Source organism: Esox lucius, chromosome 4, assembly GCF_011004845.1.
Source record: "Esox lucius isolate fEsoLuc1 chromosome 4, fEsoLuc1.pri, whole genome shotgun sequence".
Taxonomy (NCBI): Eukaryota; Metazoa; Chordata; class Actinopteri; order Esociformes; family Esocidae; genus Esox; species Esox lucius.
In genome coordinates, this window is record NC_047572.1 from 30,384,237 (window position 1) to 30,396,981 (window position 12,745).

The window sequence follows — 12,745 nt, forward strand, 5'->3', positions numbered from 1 at the left end:
CCCGTCCTCCTAGATACCCTCCATATCGAACTATAAATCATTCTTTTCTTCGCCCCCTCCAACCTATGACCATCTGCACCCCCACTGCACCCTGTCGAACTACCAATCTTGCTCTCCTCAACACCCGTTCTATTAACAATAAAGCTCCACTGCTACATGAATTAATACTGGATAACAAACTGGACTTCCTTTTTCTCACGGAAACCTGGCAACTGACAGATGATTTTTTATCACTCAATTTAGCTACTCCCCCTGGTTACAATTATCTGTGCCACCCCCGTCTCACTGGTCGTGGTGGTGGCCTAGCTGTATTATACAATTCCACTAACAAATTAACTGAACTGTCATTTACCTCATTCTCCTCATTTGAATACATTGCTTTCAAAGCATCATGCTCCCTGACCACCATTCTTATATATCGTCCCCCAAAACACAACGAATCATTTGTATCTGATCTAGCAGACCTACTCACAATCATTACACCTTCCTCACCCCACCTACTCCTGCTCGGTGATATGAATATTCATGTTGACACACCAAACTCCAAACTTGCCTCTGATTTTATTGCTGTATTGGACTGTTTTAATATCACCCAGCACGTCCATTTCCCCACTCACATTAAGGGCCACACACTCGACCTTGTCTGCTCTGTCGGCCTTAACCTCTCAGATATTTCCCCTTCTGTTTTCCCCCTGTCTGATCACAAGATTTTACATTTTTCTTTCTCCTCCAAAATACCCCACAACACTGATAAGCGTCTAATCTCCTTCCGTAATATCAAAGCTGTCGACCCTCTCCATCTCTCCACTGCCATTTGCTCTGCACTACCCCTGGAACATGCTCCCAACAACCCTGATGATCTGGCAAATCAGTTCAACAGCGCTCTCTCTTCCTCCCTTAACACTCTGGCACCACTTAGAGCTAAGCATGTTTCATTCACCACCTCATCTCCCTGGTTTACTCCTGAGCTCCGTTCTCTGAAGCAGGTTGGCAGACGCCTGGAACGCCTGGCTAGATCAACGGGGCTCACTATTCACACCGAAGCATACAAACATCACTTCTCTACATACAGAGATGCCCTCAGTACTGCTCGGTCCTCCTACTTCTGCAACATTATCAGTAGCTCTAATATGAACTCACATACCTTATTCTCAACAGTCAACAAGCTACTTCAGCCTCGCCATAACAACCATACCTCACATACTCTCCCTGCCAGCACTTTCCTTTCATTCTTCAAAGACAAAATCAAAAAAATCAATGCATCACTGTTAGGTCAGTTTCACTGTTCCCTTTCTCCAACCGCTGATTACTCACTCTGTCCACCGCTTGTCCTTCGCACTCACCTTCATACATTTTCCCCCATTGACTCTGACTATATCACCAAAATTATACTCTCGTCCAAAACAACTTCCTGTTCCCTTGATCCCATTCCAGCCTCTCTCATTAAAGCCTGCCTGCCTGCACTCTGTCCCTACATCACACGCATCATTAACCTATCCCTCACCCATGGCATTGTCCCGTCCATCTATAAAACTGCTGCTGTCACTCCCATCTTAAAGAAGCCTGGACTAGATACCACCATCCTGAACAATTTCCGCCCGATATCCAACCTCCCCTTCCTTGCCAAAACCCTGGAAAGGACGGTTGCCTCTCAACTCCAACAACACCTGCTTCACAATGACCTGTTTGAACCCCTCCAGTCTGGTTTCCGCCCACTCCACAGCACAGAGACTGCACTACTCAAAGTTGTCAATGACCTCCTCATCTCTGCTGATGCTGGTTCCCTCAACATCCTGATTCTCCTGGATCTGAGTGCCGCATTTGACACCGTGAGTCACCAGATCCTCCTCACCAGGCTCAGGGGTCTGGGTGTTGAGGGAACCGCACTCTCCTGGCTGCAAACCTACCTCACAAATCGAACCCATTACATCTCCCTCAGTCACCAAAAATCTGAAATATCTACAGTCACGCAGGGGGTCCCCCAGGGCTCTGTTCTGGGTCCCTTACTCTTCATTATTTACATCCTCCCCCTTGGTCAGATCCTCCGCCACTTCAACCTTAATTTCCACTGCTACGCTGATGACACACAGATTTATCTCAGCACCAAGTCTCTCACCAACCCACCTCTGGCCCATATTGAATCATGTCTCTCTGAAATAAAAAAATGGATGCATCACAACTTCCTCAAACTCAACAGTGAAAAAACAGAACTTCTTCTCATTGGCACCAAATCCACCCTTAGTAAAACTGGCACATTCTCTCTCACCATTGACAACACTGTAGTTTCTCCTTCCCCCTGTGCTCGCAACCTTGGGGTCATCCTTGACTCCACCCTCTGTTTCGAGCAACACATTAAACATACTGTCAAATCATCTTTCTTTCATCTTCGTAACATTGCAAAACTCAAATCCTCCCTCCCCCACCTGCAGCTGAAACTCTGATTCATGCATTCATCTCCTCCCGTCTTGACTATTGTAACTCCCTCTTGTCCGGCATCAACTCCTCATACCTCCATAAGCTCCAAATGGTTCAAAACTCTGCTGCGAGGCTTCTTACTCATTCAAAGTCCTGGCAGCACATCACCCCCATCCTCTGTGAGCTTCACTGGCTCCCTGTCAAACAGCGCATTGAATACAAAATACTCCTCCTGACTTACAAAGCCCTCCACAAACTTGCTCCCCCCTACCTCTCGGACCTTCTTCAACACTATCAACCTTCACGCTCACTCCGCTCTTGTACAGCAGGCCACCTCATCATCCCCAGATCCAAGCTACGGAGCTTTGGTGATAGGGCATTTTCCAGGGTTGCTCCCCGGCTCTGGAACTCACTGCCACAATCCATCCTTGACTCTGACTCTCTTAACACCTTCCGACTACGCCTTAAGCCATTTCTGTTTAAACAAGCCTTCCCATAGCCCCTTTGTTGTTGTATATTTTATTTCTCAGTGTTCTTTGTTTTGCTTGTTTTTGTAAAGCGTCTTTGGGTCATTGAAAAGCGCTATATAAATCCCATGTATTATTATTATTATTATTAAAGAGGAAGGGTGTCGGATGTTTTCTGGACGTTCTCTGGAAGTCCTAGCCTCAAGTGGAACCTGGTTCCATCATCGGGGTGCCAAGACGGAGAAGAGTCTTGACTGGACGGGTGGCCCGATGGCTTCCCACAGTGGCGAGACAGCCAAGTCACCAGAGGTGGCAGAAAGAAGAGCTTGGGGAGGGATGTAAGGTTGTAAGATTTGAGCATTACCTGATGGTGGGGGTGGGGGGTGGCCTCCCAGTTGTCATGGCCTTTGTCAACCATGTCACAAACAATATAACCATATCTATCTAAAAGGCAAATCAGATCCTAGACCAGAACACTACTCTAGATGATGTGGCCGTGAGCTACAGTAAGAACAGACACACACACATAAAAGGAGACAGGGGTGATAAGAACATCTTTAATCTGGTGTTAAGGTTCTAAAACACAAAACGGTTAAACTGCAGGGAGGAACGGTAAAGGTGTAGCCAGTGTTAAAGTCTTGCCTGTGTAAAGGTGTAGCCAGTGTTAAAGTCTTGCCTGTGTAAAGGTGTAGCCAGTGTAAAAGTCTTGCCTGTGTAAAGGTGTAGCCAGTGTAAAAGTCTTGCCTGTGTAAAGGTGTAGCCAGTGTAAAAGTCTTGCCTGTGTAAAGGTCTAGCCAAAAAGGCAGTGTAAAGGCCTAGTGATTGAAATGTAGAAAAACAGAGAACATTACTGAATCACACACTTTTACACCAGATGATTTGAATGGTGAAAACACAAAGGAAAATACTACAAAACAGCATCAATGATTTATCAGGCTGGCTAAGGAGATGAATCAAAAAGTACTATTAATTATTACCAGTAGAAACTATAAACTATAGAATTTTTCATCATTTAAAGAAACATGGAATAGGAGAAGTTATTCCTGAACTTTTAGGCAAGTTAGATTGCTTGGCCCAAATCCCCTCTCACGTACACTTTCCTGGCAAGCAGAAATTTGTACGAGTTGATTCATTATAGCGGTCTATGACGACTTTAACACAGTCCACATGCAGCAGTTGGTCAAAACCTCTGTTAGCTGGCATTGGACAGGCAGGCTTTCCTTGCGAAAGACGACATTGGCCACTATGTAGAAACAGTGTTTAACATTTTGACTGAGGTCAAGATTTCGTAAATGCAGAACTCACTAATGAAAATAACATTCCTCCAAGTAACTGACAGTTGAAGTTAGCGTGAAAGAAAACGGAAGAGAACTGTGATTGGTCATGTGACTGTTGATAAGGTAGATACCACACGCGTCTTCAGAGTACATGCCGTCACGTGTAGCCGCTGATAACGTTTGATAATGCGTGTTCTGAAACTATAGGCTCAAGTGTGGGTGTGCATAACGTAGGCTTTACACGTAGGTCCCGATAATGTATGCTACCATGCGAATCCTGATAATGTATTCTAGTACGTGTGTCCTGATAATGTAGGCTACCGTATGCATCCACCCACTTCAGTCAGAGGAGAGGTCCAATAAAAGGGGCATGGTCCAACTCTCCTCCAATGACATCGACGTCCTCTTCCTCGTCTCCACTAGAACTAAAGCCCTCCCCCCAACAGTCCGCTATTGCAACACGAGGGGCAAGGTAGGGGCTGAAGCTCCCCAGTACATCTACTTCCTCGTCTTCCTCCCAGCTTCCTGTTGACCCCTCGATGTCCACAACTCGCCTGAAACGTGCAGGGCAGACAGGAGGCTTTACAGAATGGAACGGAATGGGGACCTTCCACTGAGAGCTTCTGCCTGGAAGGATGTGGGCTCCCGTGCCCAGTTGTTTTGCCTTGTCCTTCAGCCCTCCTTCATCTCCAACCACATCAACACTTTCATCTGAATCCTCTTCCATAGTTCCCATATCCTCCACATCTACTCCTTCCGCCGGTTTCACCCTCCCTTCTCCCTGATTGGTCTCCAGGGGTTTTTCCCTTTCCTCCTCGTCTTCCACTCTGCTCTGTGTCTGCAGGTCCTCTCTGATATTCTGGGGGGCCGAGGAGAACTGGGTGACATCAACGTCTTCCTCCTCCGTGGTCACTTCTTTCCCAGACTCCTCTCTGTTCACATGGTGGTCCTGCTGTTCACCGATGGAGGGTTCCCAGGCAGAGATGGGAGGGGGAGCTTCTGGACGTGTTTGGGCCAGCAGGACCACTCCTGGTTCCGGACATGACTTCTTGGTCCCTCTGCCCATAGTCCTTCCTTCGAATGACTCCATCACTCTCCTCCTCTTCTGCCTCATCCTGGCTGGTTCTGATCCTCTCTCCAACCCCAGCTGTGGAATCTTATCCCCTCTTTGCTTGCCACCTTTCATTACTTCTCCCTCTCGGCCGGTCTGTTCCGCGGGGTGGCCGGTCTGTTCCGCGGGGTGGCCGGTCTGTTCCGCGGGGTGGCCGGTCTGTTCCGCGGGGTGGCCGGTCTGTTCCGCGGGGTGGCCGGTCTGTTCCGCGGGGTGGCCGGTCTGTTCCGCGGGGTGGCCGGTCTGTTCTGTGGGGTGGCCAGTCTGTTCCGCGGGGTGGCGTAGCCATATAATCTTTGCACACGGACACTTCTTTTTAGGTCTCCCTCTCGGTTTCTTCACAACAGCCCCTGTCTCTGAACCTTGCCACACACTATCCCTGCTGTGTCTGATTGGCTGTGCCCTCTGACCTGTTAGCTTCTCGGGTGTTCTCACTGGAGTGATTTGGGTATTCTGTCCAGGTGGGTGGAAGGTAATTTCAGATCCTGATGCTGACTTTGTCTCGGTCTAACAGAGAGAACAACAAAGGAGACTGACTAGACCGCTCATCCAAAACACAACTACTCCACGGTGCCAACTACGAACTGAAACATTTTAACATTTGAAAAATGTAAAAGCACTCACCTGATTGTTCAGCTTCTCAGCCCACCGGATTGGGCGTTTGACTAGGGGCGGGCCTTTCTCTTTGTGAGACTCCACCCCTGGCAGCACCATGGTCTTCTCCAGTCTGACAATACACACTGTTGGTTGGCGTGGCACTCCCATAGATTGAAAACACCCACCTGGCAATATATCAGCCACCTGAATGGGCGGTGGGCTGAGAACAGGCTTCTTCCTAGCAGCACCGTCTTGTTGGCGTATCACCTCGCCCACATGGACAGACACACCCGGCAACGCATCCGCCACTCCCGGCAACAGACTATGCACATTGTCTTGGTTCTGCTTCTTTCCCCTCCTCTTCCTCAAGGTCGAACGCTTCTTGTTCCTCTTTATCAGCGGTTGGGCCAAGTCCCGATTCTTCTCCACCACAGGCAGGATGCTAACCTGACTTGTGGAAGGTGTTTGGGGCGCCAACCTGACCTCTGACCCTGGGCTGGACGGCAGACTGTTGGTGTGTGGAGACACGTGTAGATGGGTGTCAGTGTTTGTGCTGGTGTGTGTAGGGTGTGTGACTGTGTGCGCAGCGGGTGTGGAAGTGTGTGTGGGGGGTGTGTTATTGTGTGTGGGGAGTGTGTTAGTGTGTGCGTGGGGGGTGTCAGCGTGTGTGTCCGAGTGTGTTGAGTGTGCGTTAGTGCGTGCACAGTGTGAGGGACGGTTGGTCTGCTCTGCTCGGACCTGAGTGGGAGGCCCTCTGTGTTCGGCCGTACCGGTCTGGATCTGGGTTCCGTCATACCTCCTGGGGGCGCTGTGGGGCTCTGAGAGTCCGCCGGTTGTCTGGGTAACTTCCCCTGGGTGCAACACTGCCACCTGCTGCTCAAACGACCGGAGGAAGTGATCCAGGATGTCACTCAGCTCGCCCCCCGCCTGCCCCCGCTCCATGGAACCCCGGGCACCTCCAGAACCGCCCCCTGCCCCGGTCACCTCGGTAACAGCCTCCGGGGCACCAGGGGCTGCTCCAGCGACGCCCCTGCCGGCGTCCTGGCGACCACCACAGGGGAAGTCCAGGTCCATCATGATGTCCTCGAGGAGGCGGTCCAACTGCTCCGATGAGTCTTCCTGGTTTGGGGGTTGCACGGGGGGGAGGGAGGTGTTGTGGAGGAGGGCCCGGGAGGGGGCCAGGTAAGGGGCCGGAGTTTGCGGTTTGGATGACGAAGGTTGCCCGTAGGTCATATCCTGGAGTGGCGTTGGAAGGTCTGGGATGGGGAGGCGTTTGGGCTGCCCTCTCGGCCTCTTAGTCACGGGCAAGACATCCTGAAGGGGGGGAATCTACTGTGACTACATTGTGACGTCCGACACAAACAGTGTGCGGTAACGACAAAAGAAATACCACAACAAGAACACACAGCGACACATTAATGCTGCATTCCCATCCATGTGTGAGGTCATCGCATCCACGTGGATGATGCTCTGGGTGGGAAACTCCTCTAACACCCCTGGACTCCCACATGATGACCTATGATGTCACCTGCAGTGAAAAATGACCTTGAACAGCATTCTAAGCAGTAGTTGGCAGTGTTAAAATAACGGTAAGAAAACATATATTATAATAATAAATATAATATATTTGTTTGTACACATTATTTTGAAAAAGCAACCTATGAATCTTTTCACACAGGTATGGTGGATCCACTATTAGCCATATGGTTGGACATTTAGCCAATTGGTGCTTCTCAACGAATTAAAAACTTGTGAACGCCCCCAGCTGGTGTTTTTGGCTGGTGAGTTCCCACTTCCCACATGGTTAGGGATGCAGCATTTCAAAATGTACCTACCAAGGTGAAGGCAGGCAGACTCACCGGGATAAACTCCGGCCCAGGCTTTCGCTGGCTCCTCCCTGCCGCTCTGCTTTGGCGGGAGGCCCCGCCCCTCTCCTTCTTCAGACCCGTAATCTCCCACACTTTGCCCCGCCCTCGCCTCCTCAAACATATCTTTATTGGTCGAATCACCTCTCTGGGCTTCAGACAGAGTTTCCTGCCAACCACACCCCCTCCTCTGCCCGTCCGGAAGGCCCGGACCCCACACCTCCACAACCTTCCTCTCTGGGACACCTCCATCACTTCCTGCTCAACATCTGACCCCGGTTTCTTAGCCCCTCCCCTTGTGCAACTCATTCCTCTCGGCCTCCTTGCTCTCCTCTCAGTTCCTCCCCTCCTGGCTCCTCCCGACACCCTCCGCCGGGACCGCCTCCCTCTTGGGTTCTCCTCTGCTGGTTGGGCAGAATCCAGGAAGTAACTGATGAATCCAGCTATGTTTCCCTCGAAGCGCTCAAACCCTTCTGCCTCTCCATGCCCGTCATGTCCAAACCGCCCCCCTGCCGACAGCCCCGTCACCCATGTCTGTGGGGACTCAGAGATGGGAGGTGGGGGCCCCTCACTCGCCTGCACTGGGCCTGACATGGAGTGGGACAGGGAGGGGTCGGATGGAGGGATGATGTAGACGGGCGCAGATTCCCCGGAGGGCATGAAAACTGCTAGAGGGGGCTTGTTAGGGGTGTGGGTCTCAGCAGGGGGGCAGTAGAAGAGGTGAGACAGGGGAATATGGGAGACATTAGGGAAGAGGGGTACAGGAAGCGGAACGGGGACAACTGAACCAGAGGCCTCTGTTCCATGGATCGTGGTGACATCATCAATGTGCGACGCACCCTGCAGAACTGGCCGGCCGGTACCAGTGAGTGAGCTCACGAGGTCCGAGTCCACAGTGGAAAAAGGGAAAAGTCCAGGGGAAACCCGGCCACTGGAGTCGCCAGGATCCGTGTTGTATCCCTTCGACTCACAGTGCCTGGCCCCAGGGGGTTCCTCAGTGGGGTTCCCCGTCTCTCTGAGCCTCACATCAGGAGCTTCTACCCCCCTATTATCTCTCCTCCATCTTCCTCCTTCCCTGGTCTCCTGAGCTCCAGTATTCTGCTGGGGGTCTGTCTGGACCCCTACATCCCTTTGTGGCACCTCCTCCCTCTGTCTCACCTCTGCTTCTCCTGTCGACAGCCAGCCACCATCTTCCGCCTCCTCCACGTCCTCCCTCCTTCTGACCTCCACCAGTCCTTGGATTCCTAGCCCAGCAGCGGCAGTGATCGCCTCCCGCCTCTCCGCCTCCCCCTCCCCCACCATCTCCCCAGAGTACAGGAGGCCCACCAGCCTCAGCAGGGAGCTTCGTCCAAAGGACTGGAACTCCAGGAGGTGGCTCTGCCCAGAGGGAGGTGCCGGTGAGGTGGACAGCGCACGAGAGAGCTGGGGGCTGAGGGCAGACAGGACACAGCTGTGGGCCGGCACTGACACACCTGACAGAGGGGGGGGGGGGGGGCAAGACGGATGAGTGGTTTGGACGGTTTTGCATGTCACTACACGTGTGTTTCACTCCGTACCGTCTGCTCTGAGCACCGTGTCACAGAACTGGCTGCCGCTCTGCTGCCTCTGGAGCTCAGCCAGTAGTAAGGCCTTGAACCCTGGCCTCTGGTAACGCCACATTTCTCCATTCACTGACGAACTGGGCGGCGGGGGGTGAAAAGGGAAAAAAAAAGGGGTTTGATGAGAGAATGCATCAGTGGACAATGGGAGGACTATTGGTTGAGATTGAAAAGTGGTGTAGAGTAGTAAATGTTTAATTAGGCTACATGAGATGACACACTGGGCAATCAGCCTAGGGTAGGTAATGACTTTTTTGAGAGTTTAAAATCTGGAGCAAAATCATACTATCTGTCAAGGGATATTAATAACAAGTCTCCATTGAATTGCATCTTTATTACTGGTTCCACCGTCGTATACATTGTTGACACGTGCGGTGGGTTGACCAATAGGTACATCACTGCAAAATGAGCATGTTGGACAGCTAGCTTTCCTTCCCTCTACTAAAACAAGCAGCATATGTAGTTACATTTCAAGATGTTTGCCATGCGAATAGTTTGATGTTGTTCGGTGGTTTTTCTTTACCAGCGTCATCAACGCGCTTGTAAAAATAAACAGTACGTGACAAGATTGCAACACCTGCTAACATTTGCTAGGCTAGTTAGCGAGTTCGCAGAACTTCTTCATGCATCACTTTCTCTACTCACCTATCCAACAGTCCCCCGATCGAAGTCTTTCTCAAATTAAAAGAAATTAAAACGTCAAAGTATACAAAATGTTAAGCGTATAAATCTTAAAAAGAATTTACTTTAAAATATGATATATTTCTTTCTGAAATGATAACTCTTAATTCTAGAGGCTAACGTGTTCTCACGCTCATAGGCGTGTTTCATTCCAGGTCATCACGATGGTCGCCGACTTAATGCAAAATTGATTGCTCTGTATAAACCTGTGGTGGAAATGTTCATATTTGTGAATGTGCAGTAAACAGTGCAGACAAAATTTATTCACAAATAATTCCCCCTCCCATCAAAAAATATATAACCATGATTCGTCCATTTCATAGCGTTTATTCATGTAAAACAAATAACTGTACAATAAATCTAGGCCTATAGCCAACTGAATTTAATTAATTAAATGAAGTAAAAGGTGGGGGGGAAACTAGATTAAGACATTGGAGCATTGTAGGCTAAATATAATTATGGTCCAGTCTCCAGGTTCTCCTTATAATGTGCACATAGTATCTAGCCCAATGGGCTGTAGAGAAGAAACGGGCACAGTCAATGAAATACAGAATCCTGTGGGAGTCGAGTGCAGAACTAATCAACATGATCTGATTTTTAAGTTCCACTGGATATTCCACAGGGAGACTCAATAAACCTTTGATCCACATTAGAATAGAATCATGTCACAAGTAAGAATCCATCCGCATTTCAGGACTAGGGATCAGTGGGTTCCATTCCCAGTGTATTCAAACCGGTTAGGGAAAAGCACCGGGGTTAAGGTTGACGTATCCTTGCGCGGTTTGGGCCTTGGCCAACGTTCTTCGAATTTTTCGAAGAAGAGTGGGTCGGTGAATGGCCCGGAGTAGATAATATGCTGAATGAGGTAGATGACTGCCACCACCATTGCACTGATTAGAAAGAACGGTATGAGCGGCCGCAGGTGAGCCCAAACGATGCCCAGTTCGTAAAACAACGATGCCAACGCACCTTCGTTGCCGGTGTGAGAAACACGACGAGAAGAGTCTGGGTACTCCGGAGAAACATCCCGCTCATCCCGCTCGTCGGAAGAGGGAGACAGGTACTCCATTCTGGAGTTGAATGAGCAATGACGCAAAGCTTATATGTATGTTGTTTTTATGTCCTCTGTCTTCGGTTAGGCTTAATAATCCAGGAAAATAAATATCCAAACAACATTCTCAAATTCAGATCATATCTCCTGTCTCCGTGTAATCCCGTACAGTCGAGACGTCCTTGCGCAATAGCCTGGGTAAGGTAGTTCTGTCTCGCAGTCACACGTACAGAACTAGTAACCCTAGTTTCTTGTCAGTAGTCCAGGGAACTTTGCGGAGTTTCACTTGAACCTTCAATGGTCAACATGTTTTAATCACTACCATATTGTCTGTATCAGATGGTATTACCTCTATCTGAACTAGTTCTTCAGTTTTGTCGTCTCCTCCGGACCCTGTTGTGTGGACTCGGGAGAAACATGACACTGCGCATGATTGAAAGAGCAAATGAAGGAAAGTGGGATCTTTAAATAGATACAGTACAGTGGCAGGAAAGAGGGAGAGTGTGAGACATGGGAGCTTGGAAAGAAGAATTTGCTGTATTTAGTGCTCGTACGTTTAGGTTGGGACACAGTGTGTATGCATCAGCAGTGCCAGACACCCCTGCACGCCCGTTAACAATAAACACACACACGACAATGAGCTCCCTGCTTTAAGTTGCATATTAATGACCTAGCACAAAAAAAAATAACACTACCACATGGCAACCCCCCTTTGCTCCCCGGTGGGCAACACTGACCAATGGCGGTTGACGGAATTTTCACGAGTCTAGAATTAAAATTAGAAGCCAAGTACTTCGGCGTGAATAGATGAGTGGAATGTCCAGTGGCAGCAACGTGGCGCGCCATCCGACAGTTGGCTGAGGTCTCCACATACAGTAAGGCTACGCACACTTTTCGCGATCCATCATCCTACGGTTAAAGTTTAATTACATATGCGTGTACCGCGGAGATTTCTGAAATGCTAATAAGCGTTTACGGGTAGGCTGTGGGAGGCAGACACGCAAGCCCTCTAGTTCATCTGAGTCACGTACCCCCCCCCCCCCCCCCCCCCCCAACGGTGTATCTTGTCACAGTGTGAGACACGAGTGAAAGACGTCTGAGCACGTCAACACTCGAAATGCACCTGTCTTCAAATGTTCCCCAGGGTCAAGTTAACCGAGCGGACTAATCCAAGTTTCGTTCAACACAACAGTAGGCTACTAACGGTTTTGGCAGTAGTATGCGCAAGGTGCTTGGACACCAAGCGAAAATGTGGAGGCCTAAACACATTCAAGGTATCGCGAAAGCATATTTTAAGGGCGGCAGGACACAAGGCCGTGCGGTGCATCCAATGCTTAAGCCTTTATTGACATTGGCGTGTGAATGTCTTTGAAGAGAGGGTGTCTGGTTACCTACACAAAATTAAGCGGCACCATTCCAATTAGGTGTTTACTCGAATAAGAATCTCCAGCTGTCAGACACGAAAATCACAACATAAAATCTTGTCTGAGAAAAGATCTTTAATTTTTATAAAACAGTATTGCCAGTTACATAGTCTGACTGAAAAAATGTCAACTTTTCAGAGCCAAGGCAAGTATGACAGGTTCATAATTGTACATGAATAGGCAAAATGCTGCAGAGAAATGATGTATGTGGAAACAATATTTAATAAAAAAAATAACAGATTGGTCTCCTTTGTCATTA

At 49.3% G+C, this 12,745-nt stretch overlaps 1 long non-coding RNA gene across 1 annotated transcript; it reads right to left on the reverse strand.

The window, feature by feature from the left end:
• Positions 1-3,417: 3,417 nt before the first annotated feature.
• Positions 3,418-11,484, reverse strand: LOC105028762. The gene is made up of 5 exons (XR_002196666.3): positions 9,976-11,484; positions 9,289-9,410; positions 7,727-9,204; positions 5,895-7,181; positions 3,418-5,777 (listed from the first exon to the last, which is right to left on the reverse strand). It is a non-coding gene; the product is annotated as an uncharacterized LOC105028762 (long non-coding RNA).
• Positions 11,485-12,745: the final 1,261 nt, after the last annotated feature.